Raw genomic sequence first — 22,500 nt, 5'->3', positions numbered from 1 at the left:
GAGTCTCCAATGACTAGAATGATGGATTGTGTGGTGGCCTGCCTTATGGGCTTAGAGGTAGAAACTCCATGAGATGTAGCTCTATGTGTTGATGTGGGTGTTGTTTTGAAAAAGTGCGTTTGAGGCTGCTGAGGGTATTTCTTATGTGTACTTCATCTAGGTGGTCATTGTGGTTTAGGAAGGGTACATGTAAGTGCCTCAGTATATGTGGGTCTATATGTCTGCTTTGAATTGTGTGTGATGGGTGCAGCATGTGTACTACTGATAACCTTATTGACATTAGGAGTACTTTTATGTGAGAGCTTTGCCTCCAGTGATGTTGTGTAAATGCATCTCTCACATACCGTATCAATTTGTTTGAGAATTAACTGTTTGTCAGTAAACATGAAGGAATTTCTACATTGCTTCAGGATGCTCATATCCACCAAGCTGGTAACGGAGACAGTAGAAAAGTTCATATCCATGGCAACATACCCTTTTTATTGATTAGACTGCTGGGGTGAAAATATCGATCACTGTCAAAAGAGTATCCGGTTTTCAACTATTTGGACAGTGCTTGTCACTGCAAACTAGTTGTCCTGTGTGCAACCAGATATTGGACAAGTGATTAAAGTAAAGCTAATTGCATAATATGATGCATAGATATTAGTAGTACAGAGAACAACAGGATATGCTTGCAAAACTTTTTTTTTTCCTACCTTGAAATCTAACCATAAATCTTAAGCGATGGTCTTATTTTAATTATCATCAATTTAAGTATTGTTTGTAGGCATGAACAGTTGTTAAGAAAATGTGAGAGAAAGCAACAAACTATCTGACACATATACTGGGAGTATTAATCTTGCCAGGCTAATGCATTTTATTGTAGACATTTTATTTTTAGCTTAAGATTGAAGAATTGTCCATAATGGCTACTAAATGATGAAAATATGCTGTCTGAAAAAGTGTAGTATTTATCATACCATTCAACTTCCCAGATTTTTTGTAGAACGTTTAGAATTTTTCTTATATTTTTTGTCTGTTCCTTATAACATTTCTGATTTTGTAGCAAATCATTGAGGAATAAGGTCACTAAATAATGACAGACATTTCAGTTTCAAATAGCATGTCTTTCAGAAAATGTATGCTAATGTAAAACTTATTATTCTATCAACTTTCTGAGTTTATAAGAGCAGTATTTAAAATCTATCCTTGATTAGGGGCATTTACCCCTCACACACACATGATTTCTGGCTTTGTAAAGATTTCTTAATCTAAGCGGTTGAGAGGTATGGTAGTTATTTTTGAACAGAGTATTTGATCTTGATTTTACATTTCATAATGTGTGAAGAAATGCATGTATCTCAAATAGTAATAGCCCTTTTCTGAAAATGGAGATCGTGAACATGAGGCAGGTAACAAGGACTTGTGTCATCTGATATGCTTGCAGTATGTAATTTATTTTCTGAAACTTAATAAGGGAATAAAAAAAAGAAGTATGAAATAATCCTTTTGTCATTTTTCCAGTTTTATATATAGCAGATGCCAGATAATAGTTGTTTATTTCAAGCCATTACATTTATAATGCCAAGGCCATGCTTTTCTTTCTCGAACACAAGATGCTCCTATTTCAGATAAATGTATCTGAGTAATCCATGTTTTTTGCCGTGACTTGCACACAGGTCCAGTAAATTATTAAATCTTAAGTCATATGATTAATTTTTGCTCAGAGGCAGTCATAATGAAATAAACACCTGATTTCTGGTGATTAATAAATATTTTAAAGAAGGGCACTCCAGAAACAACCACAGGCAAACCATGGAACTGCGTTATTTTAGCAAGCTAAAGTGAATAGCTTATGACTGGTCCTAACTCGCTATGAAAATGAGGATAATTCCATTAAAATGATTTTATGTTTTGCATATTATGCATGTTTTAAATGACATATTCCCTGCCGTATTGCTTTCAGTCTTAGCTTTGACACTTCAAGTAATAGCCCATTTTGAAACAGTGGCCATACAGAAAACTTCCTGTTGAAATAATAATAATAATAATAATAACAATATCAGGTGCAATATTTGCTTATAAGACAGTATTATTCCATTATTTATAACCCCCAGATATACATTCCAAATTGCTATCTTTAATTTATGTCATGAAGGGTTCAATATTTCATACTTGATAGCAAAATGCAAGCATACACAAGGCAGGTCTAGATGCATGCATGCCTTGTGTTAATATGGCAATGACTACCAGGAGAAAGAAGAGCCATGTGACACTTTACTTCTCAATAGCCTTATAGTTAATATTACTTTATACATACATCCTTGCCCATGAGCTGAAGTTGAATGAAGAAACAATAGATGTTCTCTTCTATACTATTCTTGAGATACCATTTAATACACACTTAAACATTCAATCACGCAGCATTTAATATAACTCTGCATAACATTCTAGCACTACAGATATATAAATATTATAAACAGCAGTGGTAGAAATATGTCCATGATATCACAGCCTGTAGCAAAGTCATTCCATCTTTTTGCATCATAATTATTCTTCCATAAACAGACACTGTTCTGTCAGTATTGGTAAACAAAGTCATTGGTGCTGCTGTGGGTATGTAAGGTAATTTGTCACAATCAGATACTTCAATAACAGCAGTGACTGCAGAACACATTGTTACTGTCACAAAGTCATGATTAGAATAACAGTAAAATGTAGAAACAGTCTTTTTTTTCCTCTAATATCTGTGTCAGTTTTTTTAAATGTATTATTCTTTTGTTAAGTGGATAAGCCCACTGGAAACAGTGTCTCTCTTCAAGGGTTGTCTGGCTGTACAGTCTAGTTAAGTGACTTCCTCAGAATCACAAGGGAGACAAATGAAAGTATCAAACACTGTACCTCTGACCACAGGAAGCTTTAAAAGCTCAGAATAATCCTGTGTGCTAACCGCTAGAGTGAACTGCCCATTTTCAGCACTTTCACTGTTCTTGCAATATTTTAGGGTAAGAATAGTTGTTTTAGACAAATGCCTTTGAGTACAGGTAAACCTTTGTCCCTCTTTAATAAATAAAACCATAAATAAATAGTAAGCCATAACTAAAACTATAAATAAAATATATAAAAAAATAAAGCCAGACCCTAGATTTAGCGTTATTGGCCTAAATGTATCCATAAATACATAAAAGGTAAAAAGTAAAAAGTCATAGGCATTCAGAAGCGATGTAGCTGAAACACTGTTATATCTTTAAGGGATCATTTGTATAAGGTATTACACACTTTGAAGATTCTAGTCTGGCTTGTCTTTCCTTCTGTTTTTACTTTATGCAACATAAGATATATCTTGTCCTGTAGAATGACAGGTTAATGACATTATCGCTAATAATAAAATTCATTTGCTAAAGCTACAGCACAACATACTCATGTATCACAGATGAAACCTCCATGTATTCTGTATCTATCTGCTACATGATATACCTGGCACTGTAGATTAGGGAATGAGTTTTATGGTGAGTGGCAAAAAGACTTCATCCAAATAAGCTTGGCTAACCATTTGTCTGTGCTCCAATATACTAACTGATATAGTGATCTGCAAGTTGCTGTACATGGACATGGAGAGAGAATGAGCAGGATTCTTACATGAAAACCTACAATCATATTACTTATATTAATAATCTCTCTGTTATGAACTTGGACATTCCCAAACATATTTTAGCCTACATTTGCAAGGTTTTGTACATACTTGGCCCACAGATTTGGAACTTCCTTCCTGTCACTGTTAGGTGACTGATATCCCTTTCATCCTTCCCTCAGAAATAGACTTAGATCCTTAATATTCAGTATATTTACTTACAGATACCTAGGCAATATATATGTATATATCTATGTATATATATATATATATATATATATATATATATATATATATATATATATATATATATATATATATATGAGTATAACATGTACTCTTGCTGTTGTGCTTTGGGCTGTTGAAGAATATTTCTGCTCTGGAAAATACTTGCATTGCATGCCAAAGTATTCTATTGTTTTGTGTTTTTCTGTTTCTGTATTTCTGAAAGCATGTACTATACTGTTTAGCATTTGCTGACTATCTAGTTATTATTCAGTGTTCCAATTTTTCTTTAACATGCCATGACTAAACAAAAACTTTAACAGTCTATTTCAGCACTTGTAAAATAAATAAAAATAATAAAATACATATTTTTTTTTTTTTGCAGAAGGATAAAATCACAACATAAGACAACAAGCTAGACGATCAGGTAGAGATATGGTGGAAAATGATACAGGAAAAAACAAAAGATATGACAAAAGAGAATAAGAACAAGGGAGTAAGCTAAAAGGATAACCTAGGATGCACAATGTAACACACATCAGCACTGATGTACGAGATGGTAACTATATAAAGTGTGAAAGTTTAGCTTGATATAGGAGGTTAGAGAGACTTATTTAAGGCAGTAGACAGCCTGAATACATTAATCCTGAACTCCATATGACATGGTGGAAGGAGACAGAAATGCACTGAGACTAAAATACAAAATCTGTTGCATTCTCAAATGTCTCAAGTGTAGAAATGCATTTTAAGTGTGTTTCTAAACATTAGGTTATTAGTAAATAGTATAGCTGTCTTGCTAATTAAATGGCATGGAGGAATCCATGGTAAAATATAGACCCATATCAGATTAGAGAGGTCAGCAGAAGAGTTAATGTTTTAAGTTTATGAAGTTTGTATTACTATGTGGTTGAAAGACAGCAAAGTTTGTAACATATAAGAATAGACATATTTACACAAGACAGCTATCCTGCAGTCCTATATACCAATGATATTTACTTAACTAGCTGATGTGGTCTAAGGCCAGTGGTGCCCCTGCACTCTATAGTAATGGGTGCTAATCCTAACCCTAATGCTGCCCCTTCCCCCAAAACCTAACCCTACACCTTAACATCATTAAAACCTTCCCATAACACTGCGATTATTCAGAAAATTTGAAGCTAGTGTTATAGGAGGTTTTATTTTTAATACTAATCTCGCAATATTAATGTTTTAGGTTTTGTTTTGCTTCACTATTGTGTATAATCAGACTTATTTTGTCAGTGTTTTACAGTCAACATTAGGGCGGGTTGGTCATATACAATAGACCTATATATATATATATATATATATATATATATATATATATATATATATATATATATATACACACACACACACACACACACACACACACACACACACACACATATATTATATATATATGTATATACACACACACATATATATATATACATACACACACACACACACACACACACATATATATATATATATATATATATATATATATATATAAATAAATATATATATATATGTGTAGATATATCTAGCTATATATATATATATATATATATATATATATATATATATATATATATATATATATATATATATATATATATATACACACACACACACACACACACACATATATATATATATCTATATATATATATATATATATATATATATATATTTATATATATATATATATATATATATATATATACATATGTGTGTATGTATATAAATTTGGTCACCGAAGTACTGCATGTTGCTACAAGAAAACATAAAAACGTAATAAAGAAAAGTGGTTTTGCAAGTGCCAAGGATCAGTGCCATTCATTATTTGAATGCTATAGAAACAGAATTGCTACCTCTAGTCTGTAAAGCTGACTTCTAAAAAAAACATCATCTATGGGTGGCATGGCATTTGTGCCAATTTAAAATATATTTTTCTTTTTCTATTTTTGACCAGGTGAGTCCCACAAGACTACTGACCTCTTTTCTGGAAAGACCCAGGATGGCATTTATACTACTAGAGGAAATTTGACAAAGTTATCAGGGAACTTCCCCAACTCTTTTCAGTAGTGGCATATTTTTTTTTACGTCAATTTGAGCTACCACCTCAAGCAGATTGGACTTTGGTTCAACATCCCATCTGAAGGAAAACACACTCAGGAGTACACCCCCAATACTGTAAGCAATCCAATCACCTGTAGTAGGAATATTACCCACAGGCGGTCTTCCAAAACCAAAGGAAGGATTTCTTGGCACTGACATTTTAGAAAGAAGAATATGAAGAAACATGAAACACAGTACAAAATGGTCACCAAGTAAAAAAAAAAAAAAAAAAGCATATCAATTGACATAAGAAACTGGGAATACAAAAGGCCTGGAATAGCTGCAGATAAACAGACCAAGTGTAACAAATGTACCTGACCAAATTTCCTTTCTTTGCGCTTGTATCCAAGTAAGAAAAACTTTGTATCCAAATACAGGCGACCCCGTATTACTTTAAGTCATCTGACATAAAAAACTTTGCGAACAAATAAAAACTTTTCATTTAAATCACAAAACTTAATACTATGTGTGTGCTCCATGATACAAATGCGCTCTACAATACTTATGTTTATACCAATACATGCTTATTAGAATGCTAATGTAAGAAGCAACCCAAATATATTTAAATTTATGTGTTTAAAAGTCCTAATAAGCATGTAAAGATGCTTAGAGACGGATAGAAAAGGTCTTATTTTACTTGATTTTATTTGATGACATGTTGTATAACAACAAACAACTTATACATTGTAAATATACATTGTACCTAAGTTGCCTTGTACCTTTAAGGGGAGATGATGTCATAATTAGTATAAATAGAGGAAAAGGGGCAGAGTACAAGCTATTTGAAAAAGTTTTCAAACTTTTGGAAACGAAAAGCATTTTATTTGTGTTGTTTTAACTAACCAAAGTTACTGAAGTTGGTATCGCTTAATAAATACATTTTACTTCAAAGTAATATGGGGTCGCCTGTATTTGGATACAAAGTTTTTCTTACTTGGATACAAGCGCAAAGAAAGGAAATTTGGTCAGGTACATTTGTTACACTTGGTCCGTTTATCTGCAGCTATTCCAGGCCTTTGGTTTCAACAGTTATTGAAACTGGGAATACAGTCATTGTTAAGAAATGCATATTAATTAATAGCATGTCAAAAGTTGTAAATCAACTGACATCTAAGAATGCTTAAAGAATAATACATATTTCTGATTGCTGAGCCTACTTGTGAAAGGCCAGGAAGGAAATATAAAATAGGTAAGGGTATTGTTAGTGCCAATCATAAAACATGAAATAGAGATAGCAGGAATCAGGTATATTCATCATTCTGTGTGATTGATATGAACAGAACGTGACACTTCATTGCAGATTTCACCAGAATACCTTCTTTGTCTTTTAATATATTTCCTGAGATGATCGTCTTAGAGAGAAAAAGTCATCTAGCCAACTGCTACTAAGCTAAGTCATGGGCTGAAGCTCCCTAACCCAAAACACATTTTATGAAATTCACTGTGAAGGGAGACATCCTGTTATTCAATGTTAGAGGCAATGCCAGAACTGATTACATAAATGTTTACGGTGTTTACGGCACAACTCTCCACATGGATCAGTGTTTGCGGCACAACTCCTTACATGAAAGGTTGCGATCTTTGATACACCATGGAAAAAACACATTTTTAATTGCTTAAAATATATTTTAGTCCTTTTCTTTCACAGTCTAAGGTGAATTTGGTTAAATGTTATTCAGTCATTATAGTTTGTCTCCTGGGATGTGGCTATGACTGAGTCACCTGATACTTGAGTTGCATTGCATGGCATTATTGACTGCATGCCAAGTTGGGTATGTTATGTATATCTTCAAGTGTTACCTGAAGCCAGTGGCAGTTGAATTTAATGTAAGGTCATGCCTTTTACCCTTCTAGCTTAATTAGAGTTTGAATGTGTCATCTTTTGGAAAGAGATCATGCAGTGATAAAAAATATCAGCCCTGTTATGGCCATCCTTCTGCTGAAGAACTCAAACACTGATAAAGCTGCTATAGTACCATCCTTATCACCAGCAGGAGACAATCACATGCAATGAACCAGATCATGGGATTTTCACTTGCTCAGGTAGAAAATTGTAGATATGTGAAAAGTGTGACTTCATACACATAATTACTTGAATACTAGCAGGATGTTTGATCAGACAATGGGGAAAAACAATGTAAAGTTTAAAAAAAAGTTAGGGTTATCACTTAAACCAAGGCTAGGAGTAATGATGTTAGCTGTATCACCAATTAGCTTTCAGAAAGTGATGAGTTTAGTTTGGAATACAGTTTTGTGAAACATCAAAGGTGTGCAGAATTCCTCTACAGAACACTGATGATAAGCTAACGGAATTTTAATTCCCTAATTTAATTTCTTTCACCGAACTCAGCAAATTGCAAATGAACCCACAAAACTTAGAGGTAGCAACACTTCAAAGGAGGTTATATCATTTTAAACAACTATGACATTATCACAATACTTTATCCTCCTTATCATGCACTTAGCAAGGATTCAGACATTCATAATTTTGATGTGCCTCACATTGTAAACCGGTACTCAGTTTGTTGTCAATGTATTGGATGATTTGTATGATCTATACAAGGAGTTTGTACAAGGGCATCTACAATGATAAAGGTTCCACATCATAATGCTATATAGGTATATCTATCTATCTATATATATATATATATATATATATATATATATATATGTGTGTGTGTGTGTATATATATATATATATATATATATATATATATATATATATATATATCTACATACATACATACATACAATGTACTTTTAGAGGGTGAGGGAAAGTTTTTTTACATAAGAAAACCCGATATTCAATTCTTTCATATCTCACATAGCTTATCAGAGTGCAATCTTTTTTTGCTGTTTTTTCTTTAATAGTCATATTTTTGGTGAGAACTCACATCACTAAAATGACACTTGTTGCATACATTTTCATATGTTGTGCAAAAGAAAAAGTGAAATGAAAAGTCAGCATTTTGCAGATGTGGGGAGGAGTGTACTAACTATAAATTGCAACAACCTGTGTGTTAGTATTTAAGTAGGTGCTACAGTCATTGTTTAAAGTGTTTGCTCTCAGTGAGGAAGCTGATGCACTTTTGTTTTGGACATGTATCTTCCTTACAACCAAACACAAACCGGTTGAATGTCTATCAGATAACATGAGATATAGCTGTATCATTTATGTATTTTTTATTCAGTAATCTTCCTGCTGTTACCTTGGTGTGCTTTGTTCTCTCATATAACTACCATTACTGGGCAGATCTTTGTCAACATCAAACTCTCTACAATGGGTCTCATAAAAGGAATTTACAGTCTTATTTAGATAAGCTACCATTACATGTAATTCCTTATGAGGAGTCATTTCTGGCCACACTGTGGGTGCTGTGAAGAGTACTTTTGGCTAACATCAAAGACTGAAGCAATACTAATTTCAAGAGCTTTCATCATACCCTGACTTAGGAAAAGGGTACATTCCCATTATGGTAGAAGAAACCAAAATGACTTGGAGAAATTCAACCAGTGAAAAACTATCACAAATGATTAATATGAAATGCAAATGTTTCCTTCATTTGCACAACATGAGTATATTTACCTCAGCACACTACAACCAGTAATACTAAAGATCTGCTCTGCATTTACAGGCTGATATTTCTTTTAGTCACATTAGCGGACTGGAGTTCCGCTGTGGCGACCCCTAACTGGGAAAAGCCGAAAGACACACAGCAATTTCTTTTAGTCTGTGAAGGTAGAAAAAAGAGATTTATTGATAGACAAAATAGCACAGAGGCAGCTGTTTTAAATTTCAGTCAAGAAACAAGTGTAATAAAAACCTTAAACAACAGCAGCACCTGTAACACATTTCTGCTGTTAGGGAAAATTTGATAATCAGGAGTTCAGGTTTAACTAACTTGTTCTACTTTTTAATGTAATGAAATGCATTTCAAAGTTCTGATAAATATTTCATTGTATAATAGATACTATCATGGGTGATCCTGATAGGAATTTTTCTTTGATTATATTAAGCTTACCAAGAAAGCAATTGCAGTAACATTAGCAAGTTGCACACCAATTCCTGCAGTCACTTGTTGGATAAATAATTAAAACAGTGGAACAGTTTAGAATATATATCACTCATTTACTTCAGGGTGCTACCTTTGCCTTCTTCCATTTCCTGACAAGCCACATCCCCTGCGTAACAAAAGCACACCCCACTGCCCTCTAAGTAAGTCACATCCATTTTTTTTTTCATTGTCATATACAGTGATTGTATGAGCAGCCTCAGATTTTATGGAGCTCTAGGTAAAAGGCCCCAGCATGCACTCCACCCCACTGTCTATTGTCACCCTGGCACAAACCCTCATGTTCCCTGGCTTCCTCCAATGTTTGCTTTCTCATACGAACCAGAGTACTTTTGTATTATTTTCTCACACTTGGTCTTACTTGTCTTATATCCTTTCAACCCATCCTAACAGGCCAATGTTGCACTGTAATAACTGTGTAGGAAAATGTTTAATTAAGCTGTGTTACTGGCAGCCACTCTGTCTTCAGAAGTTATGAGGTTCAAAATGCACTAAAGTGCATTTTAAAGCTTTTTTCCATAACTTTTGGACCAGTGATGGCCTGAACAAAAAAGGTATGACTAAGGAAAGAAGCTTTTTTTTTTCTTTCAAGGAAGAAATATGTTATGTCCAAGGCTAAATGTTCAAGGCTGACAACACAGTGAGTACCAATGAACTGAGCAATAGTTACCACAGACTGAGAAAAAATGCTTGTGAGGTCATACAACTTGTATCTGGGATGACTGCCTTTTTCTCTCCCCCATTTCCATAAAAAGTTACTTTCTGTATACTCCTCTGGAATTAAAATTGGATGGCAGTGAAAGGAGAAATGACTATAGTCACATATTTCAAGTTGCTGCTGTCATATATCAATACAGTATGTGCACCCCTCAGAAGACAAAGTAGGATAAAACTGAAAGGACAAATAGAGTACAATAACATATTTCAACCTGTTGTCAAATGTATATATATATATATATATATATATATATATATATATATATATATATATATATACATCATGTCTTCTTTCCCTACCCCACCCCCCAGAAAATAACCACTTGTATACACCTCTTATTTCATTTGTAAAGAAAAAAGAAAGTGGAAAAAAATAACTCTCACAGTAATTAATTCTAAATTATTGCTCTTATTGTATACATTGGCCTAGAAAACTATAACGATCTTCTGTGAACACCTCTGAGGTGTGATTTTGCGGAAACTTAAATAAATAGCTGCATTATCCCCAGTAAACATACAAGCTATAGTGAGCTGTTGTGCACACCTCTGAAGCTTTACTATGAGAAAAATTAAAGAAATAATGATCAATGTATCTACAGCCCCTACCATACCTCTCAACTGTTCAGATTTTCACAGAATGTCTAGATTTTTGGCCAATATTTCTGGTCTGTTATTCTTAAAATATGTGGCTTTCTGCCAAATCACTGAGGATTGAAGTTACTAAATAATGACATACATTTGAGTTGTTGACTTCATATCCTTTAGAAAATGCATGGTAATGCAAAATCTGTTATTTTACCAATGGTCTAAGTTTATGACAGCACTATTTAAAGTCTCCATATTTTGCATGTTTGACATCAGACGTTGATAGGTATGGCTCCTACATAAAGTATAGTTAACTTTATACCCACCACTGAGTGGGGTAAGTTTTAGACTTGGTGGGACCCACCTGTTAATGGGGTCAGTTTTAGACTAGGCTGGACTCATAGCAGAAGACCATAATTAACTTATCAGATAGAAAATTCAAGTGAAACAGTAAAGATTTTAGGAGCCATACTTCAGAAATTTGTAAGCTCTCAGAGTGACTCAAAATACATTTCTAGAACTCACCATAACTGAATTTCTTGATAGACACCCTGATTTCAGGATTCCCTGAGAGAGACCCTGATTTCCTGACTGTCAGGAAAATTCCTGAAGGGTGGCAACCCTAGACTCTCTGGTCAAGAAAAAAAATGTAATATATACAAATAAACATACATAGATATTTGGATAAGACATTTATGTGCAGCAGGATATTGTATGTTGCAACCAGAAGTCAAACTTGAGTATCTACCTATGTGGATTTACTGTCCTTTAATAATGGAAATCATGAAAAGTGTAAGCAGAGCTGATTACTGGAGCCACACTGCAATATAAATAAATTGGAAGATCAGTAAATACATATGAACTAAATAAATGCATGCAACCAACTATTCATACAGTCATACAAACATATAAATATAGTTTAGTTTACTTTTAGCCATTTTCCTCTTAAAGATATCAGTACAAACTTTGAATATCTTTGCTCAGTGCCTAGCTGTGTAACAGTTCATGATACACTGCACCTTACCTAGGATATTAGCATGCTGAAAACCTAACAACTGGTCAACCATAGTGACAACTATCATGATCAAACAAAACAGATTTGTTAATAACCAGTTACAATAGACCTGCCTCTGCCATTTCCCCAATACTGTATGACCATGGAGTTAGTATATATCATTTAAGGGGTGTAGGAGTTTCCTAGGGGCTTGTCTTATGCAAAAAAAAAAAAACACATTTATTTGGTTCACTGAAAGTGGTTTTCAGTGGAGCCGTTTTACTTTACTGGGATTTGCTATTATCTCCACTGAACAGTCAACAACACCAGAATATCTGAATGTCCAGTGAGGCAGAAGGTTAATCGGAAATGAAACATAGCTATTAATGGTGAGTGACTGAAGAATAGGGTCTAGTTGGTGATTGTGGTTCGCCCGATCATCTTGAACTTAATACAAATGACTTGCAAATTAGTATGTGCTAATTTCATTACTTGTTCCCTTGCAATTCAAAGTTAGATTTTAATAAGATTTTGTATAATGCTGAGTTACAAGGAAGACGACTCTGTAGTCAGCACTGTATGCCAAGATTTCTAATATACTATGAGGTTTTATTTAAATAGTTCACTGGACATAACAGCAGTCAGCTAATGTAGCTGTCCTCTGCTGCTGCAGTGGTTTTGACATTTTTATTTGATATAAAGTAGAACAAGTTACTTAGGGTTGCTCCCTGTTCCTCTTTATGCAAGAGAGTCCCTACTTGGGAAATTAAATGGCAAATGTCACAAAATTGTAGGACAAATTATGTCCTAAGTTTCTTTTAATGGTTGCATAAAGCAATTATTCAATATCTAAAACAACTTAATATTAGATGAAACAAGAGAACAAATTGAAATTCTACATTTGCAAGCTTTTATATTGCAAAAATGTGAAGTTCTGTTCTTTGCACTAGTTATGGTATAGCTTATACTACAAAATCTCACATTTTCATATGAAGTGTCCTATACTGAGCGTTGGAGAAAGTGCCAACTCTAAATTTGCTCAGCTGTTTAACATGCAGCTCAACCAGTCCTTACTCTGGCAAGTTCTGATCTTTATTAGATGTTGCTGGGTATAATGATTCATTTAGTGATGGGAAGCTTCATTAATGTACCCTGTGGACTAGCAGAACACAATAAACTGCCAATTAATTATTCATATGGGCTCTGCTAAGAACTCCCACTCTGAATCAATCTGAGGTCTTTTGGTACTTTACTGATTCTAACCTTGAATCTCTTTAGCTGTTCTAGTCTGCCTAATTTATTACCTGTGGATAAACTGCTTGACATATACACATAGTCTGATACTTTAGGATGAAATACTGGGTCAGTGGTACACCAATTTAAATGGTAACTATTAAGCAAAAGTTTAAAAATCTAATCCCACCCTCCTCATCTTCTCCCCATCATCTGCCATATACAAAACAGCCCACACCTCTGCCCACTCAACTCAATTATTCTTACACAGCTCATACTCTAAATAACCACTATGCTTACTAAATCTACTTCCTTCATAACTCAAATACTTCTTCTCCTCACCTTATCCTATCTAAATTATCACACGAGTCGTCTCAGTACCAATCACTCTCCACCTTTTCATACAACCACTTCACTCCACTTACAGCACATACACTACTCAGCCCTTATATCCCCCATCTCTACTTCTTCAATTATTGTCTCTTTTTCCCCTACAGACTTATCCCTACCTACAAATACTCTTTTCCCATCCCAATTAGCCCTACTCCCATAAAACACATGACCCCCCAAACTAGACACTAAGCAATCTAAATACCTCTTTTTCCATATTCGCCAAGTTATTACCATCTTCCTCTCTGGCAACATACACCCTAACCTCAGTCCCTCTCCTCCTCACAACTCAAATCCCCCTCCCCTTACCCCCCTCAACAGGAAAATCCCTTCTTTTCACAACAATGAATGCTCAAAGTATATGTAACAAAATCCCCAACCTCCATGTCTGGCTTCTCCATAATCAAACCACCAACGACCAGCAAAAACGATAGTGAACACAATGTAATAAAGATTACTTTATTATTGCTCCAAAAACCATAATCCAGACCGGTTTCGGCTATTCAGTCTTTGTCAATGGATACAAAAAGATTTTTTGATGTGAAATGAAACAGCCTACATTTATACTGATCTCTAATTACCTTGAAGCAGTGGTATAGCACAACCTAGTGGATGGAGTATCAAAATACATATTTCATCTTAGTTGCAAAGCATTCGCCCAGTGACATTTTTAGTGCCTAAAATAAAAATATTATATCATATTTTCAAGGATATAAAACAGATTTTTGAAAAATCATTTGTGCATACAGATTCCATGGTGATAAGCCAGGGGCATATTCCATGTATTTATAAATAAGCATACATTGGTATTCAAAAATAAAGAATTGTAAATCTGACTACAACTGGTATATATTATGTATGATAACCATAAGTCAATAAAATAAAATAAAATAAAAAGTAATGATCATATACCATTTTAATAAATAAAGTTAGAAAAATAAACCGTCATTGTCGGCTATTAATATTGGTTACAATGATTTCAAATAGTCTCCTTGTGAATGGTGCCTAAATTATCATTGTTATAATACCTTGCCATATATTTCTAACCATCCTGACAGATACAAATACAAAACAATGTATATATATGTATCCTACTTTTGTTGATATATAAAAGGATGCATACCATACTTGGACAAATGTTGATGTTAATTGTGGTAAACCTGACCACCATTATATTATTCACACTAATTTTTAATCTATGTGTATATATGCTGTTGCCATGATCTTGAAACCACCCACTATTATATGAAACTCACAGATGGTCATTCAGACCTAGTGGAAATAAACATCCAAGGTTGGTGATCCAATATTGTTCCTTATTGTTTAAAATAGTGTGCCAACCTTGTTGGTTGTTCCTGTCTCCCTGAATTTTGTCAATGATCATGAACATAAACTGAGCATTAGGATGTTGTATCATATGTCTGTACAAAGCATTTGTTTCTTTTTTGTTTTTAATGTCACTACGGTGTTCTGTCATCCTTATTCTAAGAGATCTTGTTGTTTGACCAACGTAGAAGGCTTTACATTGGCAGTTAGCTAAGTAAATGATCCATGTACTACTGCAATTTCCGAACACCCTCATTTTAAATACATGATTAGTGTTGGCACTGGTAAATTCTTTAAGTGTACTAACCCATAGGCAGGAGCAGCAATGGCCACATGGAAAAGTACCAATTAGTTTGTCTCTACTAATGGTGGTCTGGTGATATACCTTTCCTCCCCCTTCTCTATGTTTGTAATGTGAAAAAAGCCCTCCCAGATTCTTGCCTCGTCTGTATGACATCTGACACTGAGGGCCTAATAATGTCCTCAAACTATCATTAGCCAAAAGAATGTTCCAGTTTGAATTCAATACATCCCTGACAATTTGTTGGTTCCTGCCATATGTAGTCACAAATCTCAAGATAGAGTCTCGATTAGCATGCCCTGATTTTTTGTATTGTAGCAAAGTCCTTCTATCTATGGTGTTGCTCCATGAACTAGCTTGATATATGTCCATGTCTCTATATCCTCTGTCTTGAAATCTATGGTATAGATCTTGTCTGGCATGTTCAAATTCCTCCTGAGATGAACAAATGCGTCTGATACGCATAAACTGAGATTTGGGGATGTTGCGGATGGTGTGGTTTGGGTGCACACTAGATGCATGTAACAAAGTATTGTATTGTGGGTATTTTCTAAATGTTTTGGTGCTTAGAGTGTCATCTTTGTTATGGTAAACAGTAACATCCAAAAAATCAATAGTACTAATGTTACTTGTAACCGTAAACTCAATACCCCAAATGTTACCATTCAGGTAATCCATAAATTCCTGTAAATATATTTCATCCGTCTTCCACATCATCCAGCAATCATCCAAATACCGTCGCCAGATATCGATTTCCACCATGTAAATGTTATGTGATGTATCATATATCATACATTCTTCAAAATAGGCCATGAACAAATCCGCATAAATGGGTGCAAAGGAAGCTCCCATTGCTGTTCCTTGTAACTGCCAAAAGCATCCTCCATGGAAGTAAAAAACATTTTTGTTTAATACATGTTCTGCAATGCAGACAAGTAAGGTATTAAAACCCGGAGGATACAGGTTTGTTCTCTCAAGCCAATATTGCAGGGATTGTAATCCCGCCCAGTGTGGAATGCTCGTGTATAAAGATTTAACATCCAACGTGCACATTAGCCAGTCTGGTTCTAACTGTGTATCCTCCAAAATTTGTAAAAAGTGAGTTGTGTCCTGTAGTCGGGCCCTGACCAATGTCAGTAGGGATTTGAGATACTGTGTTAAAAATGCTGATAATGGTTCAGTCAAGGACCCAATCCCTGACACAATGGGTCTACCTGGAGGTTTTGAAATAGACTTGTGAATCTTTGGAAGAAGATACAGGATTTGTTTCTGTGGGTCCTTTACAGTGAGATGTTTAACTGTATTTTTTGTTATCATACCCTCATCCTCTGCTAGTTTAAGAAAAGAGTCTATTTCTTTTTTGAAGACCCCGGTCGGGTTGATGTACATTTGCATATAACACCTAGTATCTGCTAACTGTCTTTTCCCCCTCATTGAGATATTCCCAATGTTCATTACCACCACAGCACCTCCCTTGTCTGCAGGCAGAATGGCAATATCGCAGTTATGCCTTAATTCCTCCAAGGCTACCTTTTCCATGGGTGACATGTTCTGGCCCAGAATGTATGATTCTTTATGATGGAATTGTAAATCCCTAAGTACAGATTGTTGGAAAATAGAGACATGTTTGTTCATGGGTGGTTGAAAGTCTGATTTCAAGAACTTGAAATCAAGTGATCTTTGAGAGGTATTGTCTGAAAAAAATAATTTCAAGTTCAGGTTACGACAAAAAGACAAAACATCCTTAACAATGCTATGTTCATCAATGAAAAAACTGGGAATAAAACCAAGTCCTTTATTAAGTAATGTAGTTTGTACATCTGTCAGTTGTACATTAGAAAGGTTCAAAACATTATGAAACCCAGATTCTGTCAATTCAACATCGTTTGTATCAGTCCTTCCATGGAATTGGATCTTATTCCTATATTTGTGCTTGCGACCCCCTCATCGCTTGTTTGTATGTCTAAAGGGTACTGGGCATTAGTTTTTTTATTTCTGGGTGATTCCCAATAGTTACTACAGTCATTGTCTGTGCATGATGAGTCTTCCCCTGAAGTACTAACTAAAGCTTTGTCAGAGGATTTCAGGATAGACCTTGGCCTTTTCTTAGGTTTATTTCCTGGTGTCCTCTGACCAAAATAATTAAATCTCACAGTTTTAGATGTGTCAAAAGGACGACCCCTTTGGTAATCAGTGCAGTCCCTGTTGAACTTACGTATTTTCCTATCTATAGTTAGTTGGTCAAAATTAGCCAAATCTTTAGATAATTTGCTAACAAAAGTGGCATATGTTGGTTGTGATTCATATTTCTTGCACTCTTCACATGAAGCTTTTACTTCCATTAAACAAATGTCCACCATTCTCTCATAATAAGCAGCAAGGATCTTAACAAACATCATTGATGATTGTTGAAGAGCTTGGTTCCATTCTTTGGTCAGCCTGTCCTCCTACCTGCTGACCAAAGGCTGTAACTTAACTCTTAATCCTCTTGGTGTGATATCCTTGTTAATATATGCCTTAAACAGTCTGAGATGCCATATATTGGCCCTTAAATTTTTAAGATCATTGTTAAATTTGTTGAAGGCCACTTCACAGCCATTGCTAATATTCATGTTTGAGCCACTCGGATTACTGCTTGACATGTTATTCATACCAAACATTCCAATGTCATGCCGATCAGCACATAATCCTGTTAGTAATTGCTCCAAATCCATTTTAAAAAAAAGTCTATATGTATTTTGACCAACTAAAAACAAACTCTGTTTCAAACAATATATCCAAATTAGTAATAGTTTAATCGGGACTGCACTGAGAACCTGGGTGTCAATAATGTAAAAAGTATATGAATATTGTCCAAAATACACACTATAATATATTTGGTCAAAGGACACAACCTTAGAATAAACCGTACTCGTGTATAATAAACATCAACACTTTTCTATATATATGTGTCCATCAGTATGTCTCCATTGTTCATGGCACATATACGTTGGTCAAACATCAAGATCTCTTAGAATAAGGATGACAGAAGATCGTAGTGACATTAAGAACAAAAATAAAACAAATGCTTTGTACAGACATAAGATACAACATCCCAATGCTCAGTTTATGTTCATGATCATTGACAAAATTCAGGGAGACAGGAACAACCAACAAGGTTGGCACACCATTTTAAACAATAAGGAACAATATTGGATCACCAACCTTGGATGTTTATTTCCACCAGGTCTGAATGACCATCTGTGAGTTTCATATAATAGTGGGTGGTTTCAAGATTATGGCAACATCATATATACACATAGATTAAAAATTAGTGTGAATAATATAATGGTGGTCAGGTTTACTACAATTAACATTAACATTTGTCCAGGTATGGTATGCATCCTTTTATATATCCACAAAAGTAGGATACATATATATACATTGTTTTGTATTTGTATCTGTCAGGATGGTTAGAAATATATGGCAAGGTATTATAACAATGATAATTTAGGCACCACTCACAAGGAGACTATTTGATATCATTATAACCAATATTAATAGCCGACAATGATGGTTTATTTTTCTAACTTTATTTATTAAAATGGTATATGATCATTACTTTTTATTTTATTTTATTGACATATGGTTATCATACATAATATATACCAATTGTAGTCAGATTTACAATTCTTTATTTTTGAATACCAATGTATGCTTATTTATAAATACATGGAATATGCCCCTGGCTTATCACCATGGAATCTGTATGCACAAATGATTTTTCAAAAATCTGTTTTATATCCTTGAAAATATGATATAATATTTTTATTTTAGGCACTAAAAATGTCACTGGGCGAATGCTTTGCAACTAAGATGAAATATGTATTTTGATACTCCATCCACTAGGTTGTGCTATACCACTGCTTCAAGGTAATTAGAGATCAGTATAAATGTAGGCTGTTTCATTTCACATCAAAAAATCTTTTTGTATCCATTGACAAAGGCTGAATAGCCGAAACCGGTCTGGATTATGGTTTTGGAGCAATAATAAAGTAATCTTTATTACATTGTGTTCACTATCGTTTTTGCTGATCGTTGGTGGTTTTACGTTATTGGTTTGACCTTGCACGCCATCCTTGCGGAGCACTTTGTTTGCTATTCTCCATAATCATCCAGATATCCTGTCCATCTCAGAAATCTGGCTAAAATCACACATAAAAGACTCTGAAATAATATCCCTTTAGAAAATACAGAACTAAGAAAAATAATGGAGGAGTCGCTCTCCTCTACTCATCCTCCCTCTTGGTTATTCCTTACACCAAACCTATTCCACAATTCGCCAATGCCGAATTACTTCTGGTCCTTCTTCAGATAAATAGACACAAACATATATGTATAGCCACTCTCTACATCCCTCCTGGAGACAGTGTCCCTATACTCGAGGATATCCTCTCCTGGTTCTCCACCAGCATTAGTAATGAGACAATAATCCAGGGGGACATGAATATTAACTGGTCCACCATTAAATCTCCTAAAAACTCCTTAAACTTAAACCTTTACAACTTCTGTATAAAGCACACAAAACACTCTCTGAACCAAAAAACACCAAAGAATGCAGAACAATAAGAAAACCTCTTTACTGGTGCATCCGGTACCATGGCTTACACCTTCAAGGAATAATTAATACACCATATAGCACTTATTTTATACATTCCTTAATTACATGATAAATCAATTAATTAAATAATCAACTTTTCTCAGCTAATCAACTCCATAACTAGACCTTTTAGGGACTTCTCCTACGGTAGCACTCTTGACTGGATTCTGGTCTCTCACCCCCACTATATCTCTCATAATTTTACCCTCCCTGACTCTCTCAGTGATCACTTTTCCACTTTTGTTCATTACCTTCCCTCCTCCTTACAGTTATCACATACCTATATCGCCACATGTTCACTAAAGAACTTTAACTCAATCACCTTCTCTAACTCACTAAAACATATAAATTGGAGACCCCTAAAAACCCTCCCCTTGGAAACTGCTGTTACCTACTTCAATACAACATTCTTAAACCTTGTAGACACCTTCGCCCCTACCATAACAAATAGAATTAAAAGCAACACAGTCCCCAGGTTAACTAAAGATACTTTAGCTGTCGTGCATCTCTGAGACAAAGCCTGGAAATGCTACCAGAAAAAATAAAACTCCTATACTCCTTAATGAATACAGACTATTTCACAACAAAGTAAAAAAAACTTATTACATCAGATTGCAAATCTTATTTCTCCATACTCCACAATAACCACAAGACAACCTCTAAAACTTTCTGGAATGGAATTGCCTCCCTCCTTAACCTGGCAGAAAAAAAACCCCTGCCCTGATCCAAATTCCTCTGACCTCGACCTAGCCACCCAATTTAACTCTTTCTTCATTGACTCCTTAACCAAACTAACATCATCCTTCAGTAATAATGCTACATCCTCATCTCTACCTTTTCCCATCTCTTCCTCCTCATCCACTTCCACCTCCCAATCTCCTCCTTCTCCATCAGACCCTCCCTATATCTTCTTTAAAAAAACTCCTACTGAATTTGAAACCATGTTCCATTGCCCCTGATAACACTCCTTCCTACTTTCTAAAAATAGCTACCAAAAGCATTACATTCTCCATCAGCATTCTAAAAAATCGATAAATGTAAGAAGGCTTTGTACCTCAGCTATGGAAAAAGGCCTTTATTATTTCCCTTCACAAGGGTGGCAACAATAACATACCTAATTTTCAACCTATCACCACCTTATCCCCATCTCTAAATTCCTCGAAAAATGCATCCACCTATGACTTTTAACTTACCTCATAGATAATAACCTGCTAACCTTCACACAACATGGATTCAGACCTGGCCACAGCACTACCACCACTCTCCTCTTCTTCCTCAAAACAGTTAACAAAGCCTGTGACTTCAGCTGTACAGTGTCTACCCTCCTCCTAGACCTATCCAAAGCCTTCAATACCATCTCTCACAACCTTCTCCTAACTAAACTCTTTAATTTAAATCTATCCTTCTCCTCTATCAACTGGTTTACCAGGTACCTCTCTAATCATCAACAAGCAGTCAAATGAAAAAAAAAACACCTCCTCATTGGTTAATACTCCCACAGGTGTACCCCAGGGCTTCAAATTAGGCCCTCTACTGTTCAATGTTTTCATAAATAACTTTCACCATAACACCCCTAATGCAAAAGTCATCCAATATGCAGACAATTCAACAATTATCTCTTCTGCCACCTCTACCTCCACTCTCACAAAATTAACCCAAGATGCCTTCTCTTCCACTGAACAATGGATGTTAGATAATCACCTAGCACTCAATACATCAAAAACTAAACGTATGATATTTACCTCTTCTAAAACCACCACCATAGATAAAGACTCATTCTCCATCACTAGTCATAACAATACACTTCTCAAAATAGTATCAGATGCAAAATTACTAGGAGTCTTCATTGATCATCAGCTGAAGTTTGACATCCACCTACAAACAAATATCAAAAAAAAAAAAAAAAAAAGAAACGTGGTATGCTCTATCGCCACAATCGCTAACTTACTCCCTCAACCAAGCTTGTTCTCTCTACCACATACCTTATCCCATCTCTCCTATATGGTGCCCCACTTCTTACTAACTTACAGTCTTCTCTCAAGACAAAACTCTTCCTGTTACAACAAAATTTCCAAGTTTGCCACAGGCCACAAATTCTCCACCCATCACTGTACTGCCCTTCACAAACTAAACTGGTTAGAGTTGCCCAACTATCTTACCTACATTCAACTCACCCATGCTTACAAACTCATCTTTGATCCTTCCTTCTGCCCCTCTCTTGCCTCCGCTTTCAAAATGTACCTCTCTGATAGACGTCTAAGATCCAATAACCAGAATCTG

General features: G+C 34.9%; 1 protein-coding gene across 1 annotated transcript in view; it reads left to right on the top strand.

The window, feature by feature from the left end:
* Positions 1-22,500, top strand: part of LOC122795974 (dedicator of cytokinesis protein 2-like) — a 2,887,083-nt gene that overhangs the window by 32,950 nt on the left and 2,831,633 nt on the right. The window lies entirely within an intron of this gene.

This window comes from Protopterus annectens, chromosome 2.part2 (genome assembly GCF_019279795.1).
Source record: "Protopterus annectens isolate FY-2018-M chromosome 2.part2, PAN1.0, whole genome shotgun sequence".
Taxonomy (NCBI): domain Eukaryota; kingdom Metazoa; phylum Chordata; order Ceratodontiformes; family Protopteridae; genus Protopterus; species Protopterus annectens.
This window is presented reverse-complemented; position numbering and strand designations above follow the sequence as displayed.